The 15,010-nt window shown below is 38.3% G+C and overlaps 1 protein-coding gene across 2 annotated transcripts in view; it reads left to right on the top strand.

Annotated features, from left to right (window-relative positions):
- Nucleotides 1–15,010, top strand: part of bmp7b (bone morphogenetic protein 7b) — an 83,328-nt gene that overhangs the window by 53,675 nt on the left and 14,643 nt on the right. The gene's annotated exons all lie outside the window — the stretch shown is intronic.

Consider the following 15,010-nt stretch of genomic DNA (forward strand, 5'->3'; position numbering starts at 1 on the left):
GAAACAACTGCCATACATTGAAGACAGAGGCTGGATGGAGCACTCTGGCAGCATAGGATGGAGTGCCAGTCCATCATTGCACAAAAAATGATTAGAAAATGCTCAGGCTTTCTATTTGGTGATTTTTAGACCTGTAATAATTAAACTTGATGTCTAAAAATTTGTATAATTGTGAATGCTTTAAATATGTGAAAAAGGCATGCTTTAGTGTGATGTACGCATGTGCAACTTCTGAATAGTGGTGGTTAGAGTCTCTTAAGGACTAAATTTTACATTATTTTAGAATTTGTTTTACAAAATGCAGATCGGGCAGTGTTGCTTGTATTATTATTATTTATCACACACATATTGAATGTATATACTTGAATATAATATTCTAGGTTGCAGCAGTATTGCCTGAATATGGTAGTTTTAGAAATTTCTCTTCTAACTTTTACATACTACATGACGGGAAAAAGTACTTATATTGATAGGGCTGTTGGTTTATGCAAAACATATTCATTGGCTTATCATTCATTTAGAACAGAGTTGCAAAGGCAACTTGGGCTCTCCATGGTGGAGAGCAAGACATGCAATACATCTTGAAGCAAGAGAACAAAATGTCAGTGTTAATTATTGGTATCCTTTTGGCAGTATATCAGTACCCAAGAATATTAGATCTCTGAAGTTGCTCATACACTCTATTATCTGTTCAACATTGTGACCAGCGGTACAAATCAGAGGGAATTCAAGAAGGTTGTTGGGGCAACAACAGTGTGACTCTGTTTAATACAGAATGGCATAAACAACAGGGAGTGTGTGGTGGCACAACAAAAAAAACATGGCCAGGAGTGGCCCTAGACTTTAATTTCTCCGTCTAGAGTCGTGTGATATCACTCTGGAACTCTGTTCTCCATGAAGCTCTGTTTTAAATGAAACCTCCTCTTCCAGTAGTCCTCTGCTCTGGGAATCAAAGGAGCGGTCAGTCTACCTCTCTGGCTACCTTCTCGGAACTGAGGGCAAAGTAGAAGATACTGTTAGCAATAGTGCTCCCCCTAATCCCTGTGTGCTAATGCTTATTTTGATAGAGCCTGGAAAATGGTCCCTTGGCATGCATACGTGACTTTGTTTTTTTTTTTTTAACAACATATTACATCTAAAGGGGGGATGATATAGTTATCACCATGGTAGTCGGAGTAACTGCAGAAAAGTTTGTCACTGAACAAATGTAATGATTATGTATTCACTAGCTATAGGACATGGCATCAATTAGGGACACTACATTCAGGAGAGTGTACACATTAACAAATAATACATTCAATTTTATACAGCAATAAGAAATATTTCAGAAATTTTATTTACCATTTTGCACTATTTAAAATATTCTCATTAATTAGTTATTGACATTTAAGTGTCTTAGTGAATCATTGATGATTTTACTATATGAAGACAAAATAGAATGAATGATGAGAAATACATTTTGTTTTGCACAAATCGCTAAAACCATCAAGATAGCATATTGTACGTCTTATGCCTAGCCCTAGCTGCATAATACTTTTTTCTTCTACTTCTTGCCTCATTTCTAGGCTCAGAAACTTCTTACTTTCAGTGCTGATTATTATTCTGAAAGCAGTGATCATTGTTCATAGTGGAGTCATGGTTCAATATACTTTCTCAATACTTTTGAACTCCATCTAGAGTACCTTACATTTCCCTTTGTTTACATATGTAAACAGTATAGTCCATGCTTGTCGAGCTGATTGACCTATCCTAGACTCTTTGATTAAGCTTTCTAATCGACTAAAGTTACTTAAAATGTTGATATACCTTCCTACCTTCCTAAGGTATACCTACCTTCCTTATTTGCTGGAGTTTCTAACTGTAAAGTGACAGTGTTTAGGAACGTTGTATAGAAAACTGAATGTAGAAATAAAATCCAGATATAGACCCACCTTGGTTCATGTGCCATATAAGGCAGATTTTTGCGTCAATTAATTGTGACACTATATCCATCCATTTTCTCAGCTCTGTTTTCAAATTATAGTATTGCATTGATCCAGAGCCTATTCCAGCAGTAGTGAATATGAAGCAGGAGACATTTTCTGACATAGGCTTAGGTTAGAGTCACCAGTTAACCTAATGTGCATCGTTTTAGGACATGGAAGGAAACCCGAGAACCTGGAGAAATCCGATATGATTACGAGAAGAATGCGTAAATTCCAGGCAGTACCTGACACAGGAATCAAACATACATTTCTCTGATGTTGTGCCTGCTGTAAAAAAAAAAAACAAAACTAAAAAAAAAAAAAGTGCACATATCAAGCAATATGTGCATTTTCCTTCTTCAAAGGATTCCTTCAACTTGCTGCAACAGAGACGCTAATGGGTTAATCTGCTACAACCAGCTGTGAACAGCTGTTCTCAGAAGTTTAGATAAAGAGCATTTAATGAGGAGGGAGGACTCGAGGATTAAGGGGCCTGTTTTTCCTTCGGCTGGGATAGCAGGTCCTTGTTTTCATGCGAGACTGAGCACCTGCCAGCACAGGCCTTTTGAGGCCAAGCCCTGGAGGATCCACCACCCCCTGGCCATGTCACTGCGGCTGTAGATCATGGAATTTAGTTCACTAATTTAACAATTTCAGAAGAGCCAGGTGACTTCTCTACATCACAGAGCATGACCCAGCACACCTGGAAAGCCAGTTCCTCAACGGTCTTTTAGGTCGACAGTTCTGTAAAAGTGTGCTTAGCAAGGAAATATTCTGACCTTACAGATCGGTTCTTAAAGAAAAAAGTAAATAATACAAGCGAGAGCTTTACCAGACATATTGTTGTAAAAGAATGTGATACACATGCCTTTTGGGAATGTTGCTATATATAGACACAGGTGAAGTCTGTATTTAAAGGTGAGGTCACTTTTAGGGACAGTGATGACATTTTATGGTACCATTGGTCTTTCAGCCAGTTTTCTAAATAATTTCCAGCAGTTCAAAAAAGTTTAATGACTCTTTAAGTGCTGACTGGCATTCCATTCAGGATCGGTTCCTGTTACTTGTCAGTGCTTCCAGTACAGGCTCCATCTCCCCATAATCCTATGCTGGAATAATGAGGTTCAGGATATGAATAAATAAATGAATGTTGCAGTACTGACCAGCAGGACCATGACAATGCTGTTTAGCAAGGGTGGTATTCGTGTCCGTTATTACTTTGATCTGCTGCTGTCTTGGTTTACTGATTGACTCACAATTAGATTTTTTATATGCCCATGCAAAATGTGCACCTTACTTTATTTAGATAGTTTGTTCAGGTTAAAGAAACCCCTAAATTTGGGATGTTTTTACATATTTTGTGATCTGTGTTATGTGTTTATATTGGCAATGCCATACAGAGCTGGGCATATACTGGACACAAATAGTCACTGCTTTGTTGATGCATGGAGGTCCAGATCCATAGATCCTTTGTTATCTGTTTGTAGAAAGCACAGAGTATCTGCTTATCAAAGGTTGACAAACTAATAGGGTATTTCAATTGCTGTATACAGTTTACTGATTACTGCCCCTAAATTAGTTGGACTCAAAAGAATTGGTGCACCAGTATGCCTTACCTAGACTGGAGGAGTGAGATGGGTTGAATAACTAAATTAATGGATAACTGTGTAGACATATGCAGTCATTAGGATGATAATGGAGTGACATCCATACTGTAAAGCTGTTATACAGAGAAACTGCAAGGATATCTTCATTAGATGCCCAGTTTTGTTTTCCGTTAATAGAGTGGAATTACCACTGTATATCTCTCTATTATAAAAGTAAGCCCTGTGATAAGACGTGATCTTGAAGAGAGACAGAGAGACACTTCAGAGAGGCAGAGACACTTTCAATTCCCGCGACATGGTCAAGTCACAGTCAAGGCACGTCATACTGACATCTATTGGAAACATGTTCCCATGAGATGGTGACTTGTCAAACAAGATCACGGTCATGTAACTTCACAGTTGTTGCTCTGCCCTACTTACAACCATTTGCCTTATTTACAACGAAGATGACGATCATTTAAAAAGCAAAGAAGAAAGAGCAGCTCTAAAGCAATTGATAAGTTGAAGATGACATGGCCACGACTAAGGGAAGAAGAAAGAGCAGCACGTCAAAAAAAAAAAAACAAAAGCGCTGGAGACACAGTAGAACTTCATAAAGATGTTCAAAAATGGTGGCGCCATGCACATGCATAACAAGTTCAAAAATATGACAGTACTAAAATTCGAAAGTGTCAAAAAAAAAGACAGTACAGATCGCATTTGCGCTAACAAATGGACATTATTACTCGGTGAAATAACGGAACAGCAAGCACTAATCGAATATATGGACATTGATGATATGTCGGAAGTATTTAGATATTGTAAGGTTTTAAAGTTTAAGTCGGAGACTTGTAGATCTGCAAATTCGTGTTGCCATCAGGGAAATGTACTGCTGCTTCCCAATGAAGAGGCGTTTCCGCGAGAATTAAAAGATTTGTTGTTTGGTGAAAGTGAAATCCACAAACACTACAGTCAAGATATACGCATGTACAATAATCTTTTCGCGTTAGCATCATTCAATGCACAAAACGTTGATTTACACAATAATGGACCATACGCTATGAGAATCTGTGGTCCCTCAACAATTAAAGCTACAACAAGTTTAATTTCGAAAAAGCCACAATTTGATCAGGTGTATATTTATGATCACAGAGAATCGATGCAACATAGAATTGAAAGAGTTAAACAATCCAACATACTAGAAATAACAGTATACAGCCAATAATGGATACAAATCCCTATGTCCAAAAGTCTTGCACTTTACACGACATTTATCTAGAGATCACAGACAAAGAAATTGTTTTGGATTTCTATCTGAATCCAAAAGATCACAGTCACAATTTATAATAAACCCACATGTGACGAATTGTCAGCGATTATAATTTTGAAAGATGGAGATATCAAAAACAGAGTAGATATTTGTGTATATCCAAAGGCAAAGCATGATTCGTCATTTCTGTCTAATACATCGCCACATTCAGATCCTTTACTCTTTCCTTTGCTTTTCCCAGATGGCGAAACAGGATGGTCGTACAATATGAAACAAACGCATTCAGAAAAACATATAACACCCACACAATATTTCGGGTCCAAATTAGCAATATGTTCCCATGTATTTAACCCACTTCTAACATCTCAACGTCTGTCGCAGCATTACGTTAATAATGTGTATCTAAAAATCGAAGCTAATCGTCTCTTCTTTATTAAATCGAATCAAGCTAAACTTAGAACGGAACATATGCAAGGGCTCATTGATCACGTTCAAAATTCAAATATCAATAGTTCAGACAAATTCAAAGTAGATAAAGCAGTAATATTACCATCATCATATCAAGGTAGTCGAAGAGCATTGCAACAGTTATATCATGATGCAATGGCAATATCCTGAACTATCGGTCGGCCAGATTTATTTCTTACAATGACGTGCAATCCACAATGGCAACTTGACAACAATGCCACCAGCTATATCAGCTCTGGATATTCCCTCTTTCGTAAGCAGATTGTTTTATTAGAAAGTCTTATTTTTATTGAATGAACTTGAAACGTTGTTCGGGCAAATCAGAGCAATACATTTACACTATCGAATTTCAAAAACAGGGTTTGCATCACATGCATTTATTAGTTACTTTCCATCCATCCATCCTTCCATTTTCCAACCCGCTATATCCTAACACAGGGTCACGGGGGTCTGCTGGAGCCAATCCCAACCAACACAGGGTGCAAGGCAGGAGCAAATCTCTGGCAGGGCATCAGCCCACCGCAGGGCACACACACACACACACACACACACCAAGCATACAATAGGAACAATTTAGAATCATCAATGGACCGGTTACTTTACAAAATAAATTATTAACTGCTGATGATGTAGATCAGTTTGTCTGTGCTGAGATTTCAAATAGAGAAACCTGTCCTGAATTAAGTCACTAAGCACATGTCTCACGGACCACATTTAAAAGATTCAGTATGTTAGAACTCAAAAGAACAAGTGTTTAAATTTTTTTTTACAGAAGTTTTAAAATAAAAAGTGCACATAATGCATATGTAACAATTCCCATGAAAACAAAATAAATAAATTGTATTTCCACTGGACCATACCTGGGGGTTGGCAAGCGAAGCGAGCAGGGGACAGAGCCCCCTAGTTTTTCTACATTTTTGTCTGCAACCTGTTTTATATGTTGGGAAGTTAGATGATTCATCACTTCATCACAAATACACTTGACACACAGCCCCTGGACTGGGGAATACCATTCTAGAGTTGCCAGTGAACCTAATCTTTGGGATGTTGCAAAAAAACTGGATGATACAGAGAAATTCTTACATGGAAAAAAAATCAAAGAGTCAAAAAGAACCACCAACCATAAAGGGAATCCAAAAATGGGAGCCAAACAACAAAAGCAGGGTTAGCTATTGTCTCACCACTAAACTTGGACGTCTACTTAATAAATGCCAGGGGAAATTACAGCTGCAACATCGGGGGGCCCTTACACCATTGGGAGTTCACCATATAAAAGACAAAGAACTTCATAACCACAACAGCTAACAAAATTAAGATCAACTCATTATTAATCAAGACAACATTCAAACAGAATTATATAAGGCAAAAATAAAGAAAACCAAAAAATATTCAAAAAGAAAACACAAATACAACATATTAAAAGCACACAAACCAGAGCCCTGTTTGAACCATAACACGCAACCAGAATCTCAAAAACTTGCTCTTGGGAGAACTATTTTTTTTAACCTTTTTTCCCAAATGATGTAAAGCTCTTTTTTTAATGTGGGATACTGCAGAAATGAAAAGTAAGTTTAGGGACCAGAGAATTTACTTTGAGTTCATAACATGTGGGCACATTTGCTTAATGTTTTTCTGTGCTTCCTTTCTGATAAAATTGTGGCGTTTATGTACAGCGTATCTCTTATCCTCCCTTATCCCATTAAATGTAACACGTGAAAATGCCTGGAATCCTGCATTATAACCACAGCACATTCAAGCGTCTTCATTTTTTAATTATTTGTCAAAAGGACTTTTCTGACTGTCTTTATAATGAATGATGGCGCCCATAAGTGTATCTGAATGAGCCCTCCTGTACAAATTCCTCCATGCGCCACTGAAATAGCAGCAAATTATAGAGCAGTGTGCCACAGAATGAGAGACACAACAACCATGTCTGTCTGTGTACAAAACAGACTGGAGAAAGAGTCTGAGTATGTGTAAAGATGTGCACATGGGCATATTGTCAGGTTTTCATTTTCCTTTCATTAAGTCATTTTTTTTCCCTTTTTATTTTTTCCCTGGCAAACTCTTAGGCAAAGCTATTTGTCTTGTTTCTTCCTGATCCTCACCTAACTCTTTTAAAGGTGAAATGTTCCATATGCAACACTGAACAAGCTATAAGTAAATGAAAACCCCACAGCAAATACTAAATCTTCCAATGGCAGTTGTTCTAGGGCTGCATCTTTTCTTCTTTTTCTTCTCCTTCTTTCGGCTGCTCCCGTTAAATCTTTTTCCATATATAGCGCTGCATCTCTGGTTGCTAAAAGTCAAATAGTTTGCATTACTGAGCTAAAGGAACATTGCTTTTCCTTAAGTAGTTATGATGTGGCTTATAATGTTGTCTCAAAGTGAAGAGAGGAGATATTTATGATCATACAATTGTCCTACTCTTACATCCCCTTAAACAAGTCTGGTCCTGGACTTACTAGGAACTGTCATAGGAGTTGTTGGAAGGACAGACAGTAGCTGCTTTCAAAAATGACCTGATTGTTGCTATGTCTGGGGAGCATTTCCAATTTATCCAGAAAGAATCTGTACATTTATTTCACTTTAGAGTTGTTCTAGGTTGGCATTACTCCAAGATGGCATTGTTTTCATCATTGGCTTCACTTCTTCCATTTGCACAGACTTGCTAAATATATCCATGGGACCAACAGAATGTAATGAAGAATCCTACATAATTACAACTGCTGGGTGCTACTCAGTTCAAGTCAGACATGACTAGGATTCAGCTGTCAAGCTGTGCTCTTTGGCACACCCACTTCTATGCCTTACCTTGACATTTCTTAGGTCTCGCCTCCCATATGCAGTTCTTAATAGTAGCATTTACACTGAGGTTTCTTACAGCTCATTTTATTCTTTTCTTTTTTTTATTCATTTTATCGTAATCATTCCATACAAATCAATCAAGTTTTAAAAAAAGTAGGATTGAGAAAAAGTCGATCCCCACCCCTGAGAGAGAGCATGGCCAACGGAGTAAAACTTAAGGCTTGTAAACATACCTAAATTGATGAGTTTGATGAGCCAATAGAGATGAATGGAGAAGAAAAAAGAAATACAGAAATAATTGCTTCCTCTGTGCTTTAAGAGCTTATTCTAAAATATTACTGATTAGATCCTGCCATGTTTTGAAAAAAATCTGTACAGATCCTCTAACTGAGTATTTGATTTTTTCCAATTTCAAATAATATAAAACATCGGTTTCCCACTGACTTAAAAGAGGAGAGTTAGGATTCTTCCAGTTTAGCAAAATAAGTCTGCTTGCCAAAAGTGTAGTGAATGCAATCACAATTTGTTTGTCCTTCTCCACTTTAAACCCATCTGGAAGAACACCAAACACAACTGTTGATGGGTTAGGAGGGATTGTGACACCAAGGCTGTCTGAAAGGTAATTAAAAATTTTTGTCCAGAATGATGTTCATTTGGTGCAGGCCCAAAACATGTGACACAGTGAGGCTGGGACTTGATTGCAGCGTTCGCAGGTTGGATCTTGCCCAGGAAACATTTTGGACAGCTTTAAGCGAAACAGATGTGCTCAATATATAATTTTGAGTTAAATAATTGTATGCTTTGCACATATGGTGCTCGAGTGAATTCTCTGCATTGCTACTTTCCACTCCTTTTCTGCTATATCGATTAAGGGATCTTTTTCCCAGTGTCCTCTTGGATCTTTGAAAGGGAGGGACTGTAAAATAATTTTAATTATTGCAGAAATGATGTCTGAGTCCTCGAAATTGAGGAATATTTTTCCAGCATGTACGAGGGTGCAAGATAAGGAAAATCGGGCAGGTTCTGTTTAACAAAGTTTCTAATTTGAAGACAGTGAAAGAAATGTGTAGCTGGAAAGTTACATTTGGAATGTAATTGTTTATAGGATGCAACGACGTTGTCTATATAATCTCTAAGCAAGTTAATCCCAAATTTTTTCCAGATATTAAAAACTGCATATGTTTGAGAAGGTTGAAAGAGGTGGTTCTCTTGCAGAGGTGCCACAGATAAACGTTTATTCTTTTCAAGCACACTTCCACTTATAAGCCCAGTGTGCTGTACAGTTTTCACAAATATAATCTAAAAAATAAAATACAACAAGCACAAAACTGGTTGAAACCGAAATGACATTCAGCATGTCATGATTTAAGAGTTTTTGAAAACACACTGAAAGTTTAAAAATTTAACACAAAAATAAATTGTATTTTGGAAAACTGTAGTTGCCAGCATTTTGTATTTTTCCCATGTTCTTGCAAGTCTTTTGTTGTTGATAAGGATGTCTGGTTGTTCCCATGACCGTCAGACATCCAATGTATGAGGTCATCGCCATTTTTAAGATGGTGACACAGTATTCTCCATTTCCAAGTCTGTGGATATGGTGTAAGAATTCTTTCTATTAAGAATTGAAAACTGTTCAAAAAAATTAGTCTTTGTATGTGTATTTTTTGATTTTTGTATAACATTTTGAGCTTTATTTGGTCAAAGTTACTTTTTTTTAGGTTCTGACCTTTGCCAGTTTAAGGACACTGTTTTTCCTCCATCATTTCCTGGTTTTCAGACTGGCTTTTCACTGTCAGTACATTATATATGTAATTTATATATAGAAACATACATTATATTGTAAAGCAGTAAGAAAAAAAAATCAACAGCCATAAAGAGATGGGGTTAAAGATGGATATAATTTTATTAGCCACCAGGAAAAATAAGGATATAAAGCACTAAAAAGACAAATGATTGGCTTTTGGTGTGTCTTATTTCCTATCTGTTCTTTAAATGGCGTGATCTTTACTTTCACTGGTCTTTTAAGTCATGATGAGTGGAAGAAGAGGTGGGGTTAGAGGTGGAGTCAATGGGGTCTCGTCTGTTTTCAGTTCCTCCAGACTGTGGTGGAAAGGACAAATGGCACTGCACAGCAATTTTTTTTTTGAAAGCTCTTGCTTCCTGAAAAGTTTTTGCCGATTGTGACAGGTACCTCCTGGGTATGCACAAATATAGTTTTGGTTTTACTGCATCACGTAGGAATTCTGAGAAACAGACATTTATATGTTTACTGACAATAACGTATTTAGTCACGCTTATGTTTCGCAGAAGCTATTAAATTCAACAGAATTAAAAGTGTTTTGCTCCTGATTTTCTTTTGTATTCAAAGTCTGGTGCATCACGTTGCAGTGTCCAACAGTAGTCAGCAAGCCTTGACGGATTCCAGTTGCCCTGGTATCGTTTCTCCATCGTAGTAATGTCCTGGTGAAACCTTTCACGGTGTTCGTCACTGACAGCACCGGGATTTCCGGGGAAGAAGTCCAACTGTGAGTGTAGGAAATGAACCTTGAATGACATGTTGCACTTCATTGTCTTGTATGCTTTGAGAAGTTTGTCCACCAGCTGAATGTAGATTGGGGCTCTGTAATTGCCCAGAACATTGTCAACAACGTCTTTGAAGGCTTTCCAGGCAATTTTTTCCAGCCCAACTAACAGATCTTCAAAACACTTGTCACTCATAACATGTCTGATCTGGGGGCCAACAAAAATGTCCTCTTTGATCTTGGCGTCAGTTATTCTTGGGATCATCTGTCTTAAATAACGAAAACCTTCTCCTTCCTTGTTCAGTGCTTTCACAAAATTCTTCATGAGTCCCAGTTTTAGGTGAAGAGGAGGTAACAATATATTTGCTGAGTCGACAAGCGATTCATGTGCCACATTTTTCTGTCCTGGAACTAACTTTTTACGGAGTAGCCAGTTCTGTCGAGAACAGTGCGACTCTTTGGCACGGCTGTCCCATTCACAGAGGAAACAACAGTACTTTATATAGCCGAGCTGCAGTCCTAGTAACAGAGTAACAACTTTAAGACCTCCACAGATATTCCAGTTGTACCTGCTATACTGGATGTGCTTCAGCAACAGTTCCATATTCTCATACGTTTCTTTCATGTGTGCTAAACAGTTAACAGGTACTGAAGGATAAACGTTGCCATTGTGTAGCAGAACAGCTTTCAGACTTAACATTGACAAATCAATGAAGAGACGCCACTCTTCCGGGTTGTGATAACAACCCAAGGCTGAGAACAATCCTTCAATGTCACAACAGAAACGGAGACAGTCGACTTGTGCAAAAAATTTGGTTATATCATGATGTCGGCTTCGAAATACTGAAATTTTCGTACCTGATGATTTTGACAGACCCAAATCTCTGACCAAATTGTTCAATTCAGACTGTGTTATTAGATGTGGATCGCCTGATGAACATGGTTCAAAATCTGGGTCAATATCACTGTCAGTACCCTGCATTGTAGTTTCTTCATCTGGTTCGTCTAAGGTCCAATCCTCTGGTGGTTTCGGAATTGGAAGACTGTCGTCATGTGGCACGGGTCTCACTGCTGAAGACAAATTAGGATATTCAATTTACTTCTTATTTTTGGCAAAGAAACCAGACACATTAATCAAACAGAAGTAACAGTCCGTCACATGGTCTTTCTGTTCTCGCCATTTCATCGGAACAGCAAACGGCATTGTCTTTTTAGTGTCTCTGAGCCAGGCTCTCAGACTGACAGCACATGTCGCACAGCAAATGTGAGGCGCCCATTCCTTTTCTTGATCACCAGCCAAAATACAGATGATAAGCTTTCTTCACAAGAGCAGTCATCCAACATCTCTGAGGCACAAGCGTATATTCACCACAGATATAGCAGAATGCATCGCGGCTGTTACGACATTGACGAGACATATCGCCCGACACCAAAATGTCTATAGCATCAAGCATACTTACTGTTATATTGCTACAGATACTATACTTTACTATACTGATACTATACAAAAAACACTGACTATCTATATAAACCAAATGAGCAGGATCTGTGTATGCAAGCCACCTTTATAGCATGCTGAGACAGCGTCAAGCTCGTTCAGACCTGCACAGGCATGCCCAGGATGTTAACTTCCACAGGACAGCTTCCAAGCTGGCCTGATGCCATGCCTGGACATGCCAAGGCTGCCCAAACCGTTGTTGATAAGTCACTTACAGGAGCGAAAATGTTTGGATACAAATATAAGAAAAAATCATGATAAAACTGAAACAGTACATAATGGGTAAATTTTGATGTGATATTCGTGATCAGCACCCATAAATCTATAAGAAACACCCAACACTGTTCAAGAAGCAAAAACTTTGTTCTGCAGTGTAGTCAGGAGACTGTGAGATGTCATTTTCTAACCAGCCCAGGCACTGGCGCCTATCCCAGCCAGCTTAGGGCACAAGGCAGGAATAGCACTAGACAGGGTGCCAGTGCATTGCAGGGCACACATACACATGGGCCAGTTTAGCGTCACCACTTTACCTAGCCTGCATATTTTTGATCAGCGAGGGGAAACCCATGTAGACACAGAGAGAACATGTAAACTCCATGCAGAGAAGAATCCTTGTCTCTTTACAGCAAGGCAGCAGCACTACCACAGCACCACTGTGCCCACCTGAGACTATGTAAGTACCAAATAAAATCTTCCATAATGTGGTCATAAAATTCTTCACTGTATGGGTGACATATGACCTGCATTTCTGACAGTATATATATATATATGCAGTATATACATCTATACATTGTACAGTTAGGTCCATAAATATTTGGACAGAGACAACTTTTTTCTGATTTTGGTTCTGTGTGTTACCACAATGAATTTGAAATGAAACAACTCGGATGCAGTTGAAGTGCAGACTTTCAGATTTAATTCAGTGGGTTAAACAAAAAGAAGCCAGCACAGTTCTGGAAAAAACATTCTTTGGACAGATGAAACCAAGATCAACCTCTACCAGAATGATGGCAAGAAAAAAGTATGGAGAAGGCGTGGAACAGCTCATTATCCAAAGCATACCACATCATCTGTAAAACAAGGTGGAGGCAGTGTGATGGCTTGGGCGTGCATGGCTGCCAGTGGCACTGGGACACTAGTGTTTATTGATGATGTGACACAGGACAGAAGCAACCGAATGAATTCTGAGGTGTTCAGAGACATACTGTCTGCTCAAATCCAGCTAAATGCAGTCAAATTGATTGGGCGGTGTTTCATGATACAGATGGACAATGACCTAAAATATACAGCCAAAGCAACCCAGGAGTTTATTAAAGCAAAGAAGTGGAAAATTCTTGAATGCCCAAGTCAGTCACCTGATCTTACCCCAATTGAGCATGCATTTCACTTGTTGAAGACTAAACTTCAGACAGAAAGGCTCACAAACAAACAGCAACTGAAAAAAGCCGCTGCAGTAAAGGCCTGGCAGAGCATTAAAAAGGAGGAAACCCAGCAACTGGTGATGTCCATGAGTTCAAGACTTCAGGCTGTCATTGCCAGCAAAGGGTTTTCAACCAACGATTAGAAATGAACATTTTATTTCCAGTTATTTAATGTGTCCAATTACTTTTGAGCCCCTGAAATAAACGGATTGTGTTAAAAAAATGATTTAGTTGTATCACATATTTATGCAATCTTTTTGTTCAACCCACAACCCCTTTCTCTAGGGTGCTGCCTTTATGGGACATGCTAATGTAACTTTTTAATAAGGGACCCCTAAGCTTTATTTAGCATAGAGCCTCACAAATAATAAGAACGGGCACTGTTGGAACCTATCCTTTAGTAATGTCCCAGTCTTTTTTGATCTTCCACACTCGGGTGAAGCCTCTGTGCTCACAATCTGCAGTATTTTACAAGGTGGTTACTATAACTGGGACTGTTGAAGGAGCCTGAAGCTCTGCACAAAGTGTGAAACAGTCCCACATATGATTGGCATTAGCTCACCAAATCTTTAAACTCTTTTGGTAAATGTGTTTCCACCTGTCAAAGGTTGTCTTTTTACTTTTTTAAACAGTTTATTATTGATTCTCTGTATTCCTAAAAGGTTTGGTATCTTTATAGTTTTTTTTTTTTTTTGCTTAACTTTTTACACTACCTTTTGAAGTATATTCTCTTTTTAAATTGAAGGCTGCATGCCTCAGGTAAGTGACAGAACATGAATCTGGGAATCTGTTGTATCACTTGTCTATTCATGCAAAACATCTCTGCAGTCCATACCACCAGTCAAGATAAATCCATTGCTGCAAGAATCTTTTGAGTCCTGCATATAACAGGACCTGACATGCTTGCCGAGTCACACACAGGTGCCACCTCGCCCACATTCTGACATCATTTCTGGCTGATAGTCTCATTCAACTGGTTTAAAGTAGAGGCAAAGTTGGAAGGCTGCAGGTTCAGATCTCACCATTTCTGTGCAATAGCTGTGAGTGCCTCACGTAATTTTTATTCACCTTTTCAACCGAAACAATATTCAATTAGAAAGAAATTAGAATTCCTAAAAATAAAGGTTAGTGATGTGTAAGTTTTCTAGCCGTTTACATTTAAAAAGATCTTTGAGTAATTTCTTACTATCATTCCATTCATTCATTTTATCTTTTTGTTTTTTCCATTACTGAGTTGCAGATAGCCAGAACATTCTTGGCAGCATTATGCAAAAGGCAGGAACCAACCATGGATGGCATACTAATCTGTCAAAGGGCACAATCGGTCATGCTGTCTCTAATTAGTGTGCAAAAACTCGAATGGCATATTAATATCAATGCCTGCTGATTTTACCACAAACAAAATTCAGAAAGGAGTTAAAAGCACTAGAGTTTCTTAAGCCTCTTTTCTTTTTCTAAAGACATTTGGCATTT

This window comes from Polypterus senegalus, chromosome 14 (genome assembly GCF_016835505.1).
Source record: "Polypterus senegalus isolate Bchr_013 chromosome 14, ASM1683550v1, whole genome shotgun sequence".
Taxonomy (NCBI): Eukaryota; Metazoa; Chordata; class Cladistia; order Polypteriformes; family Polypteridae; genus Polypterus; species Polypterus senegalus.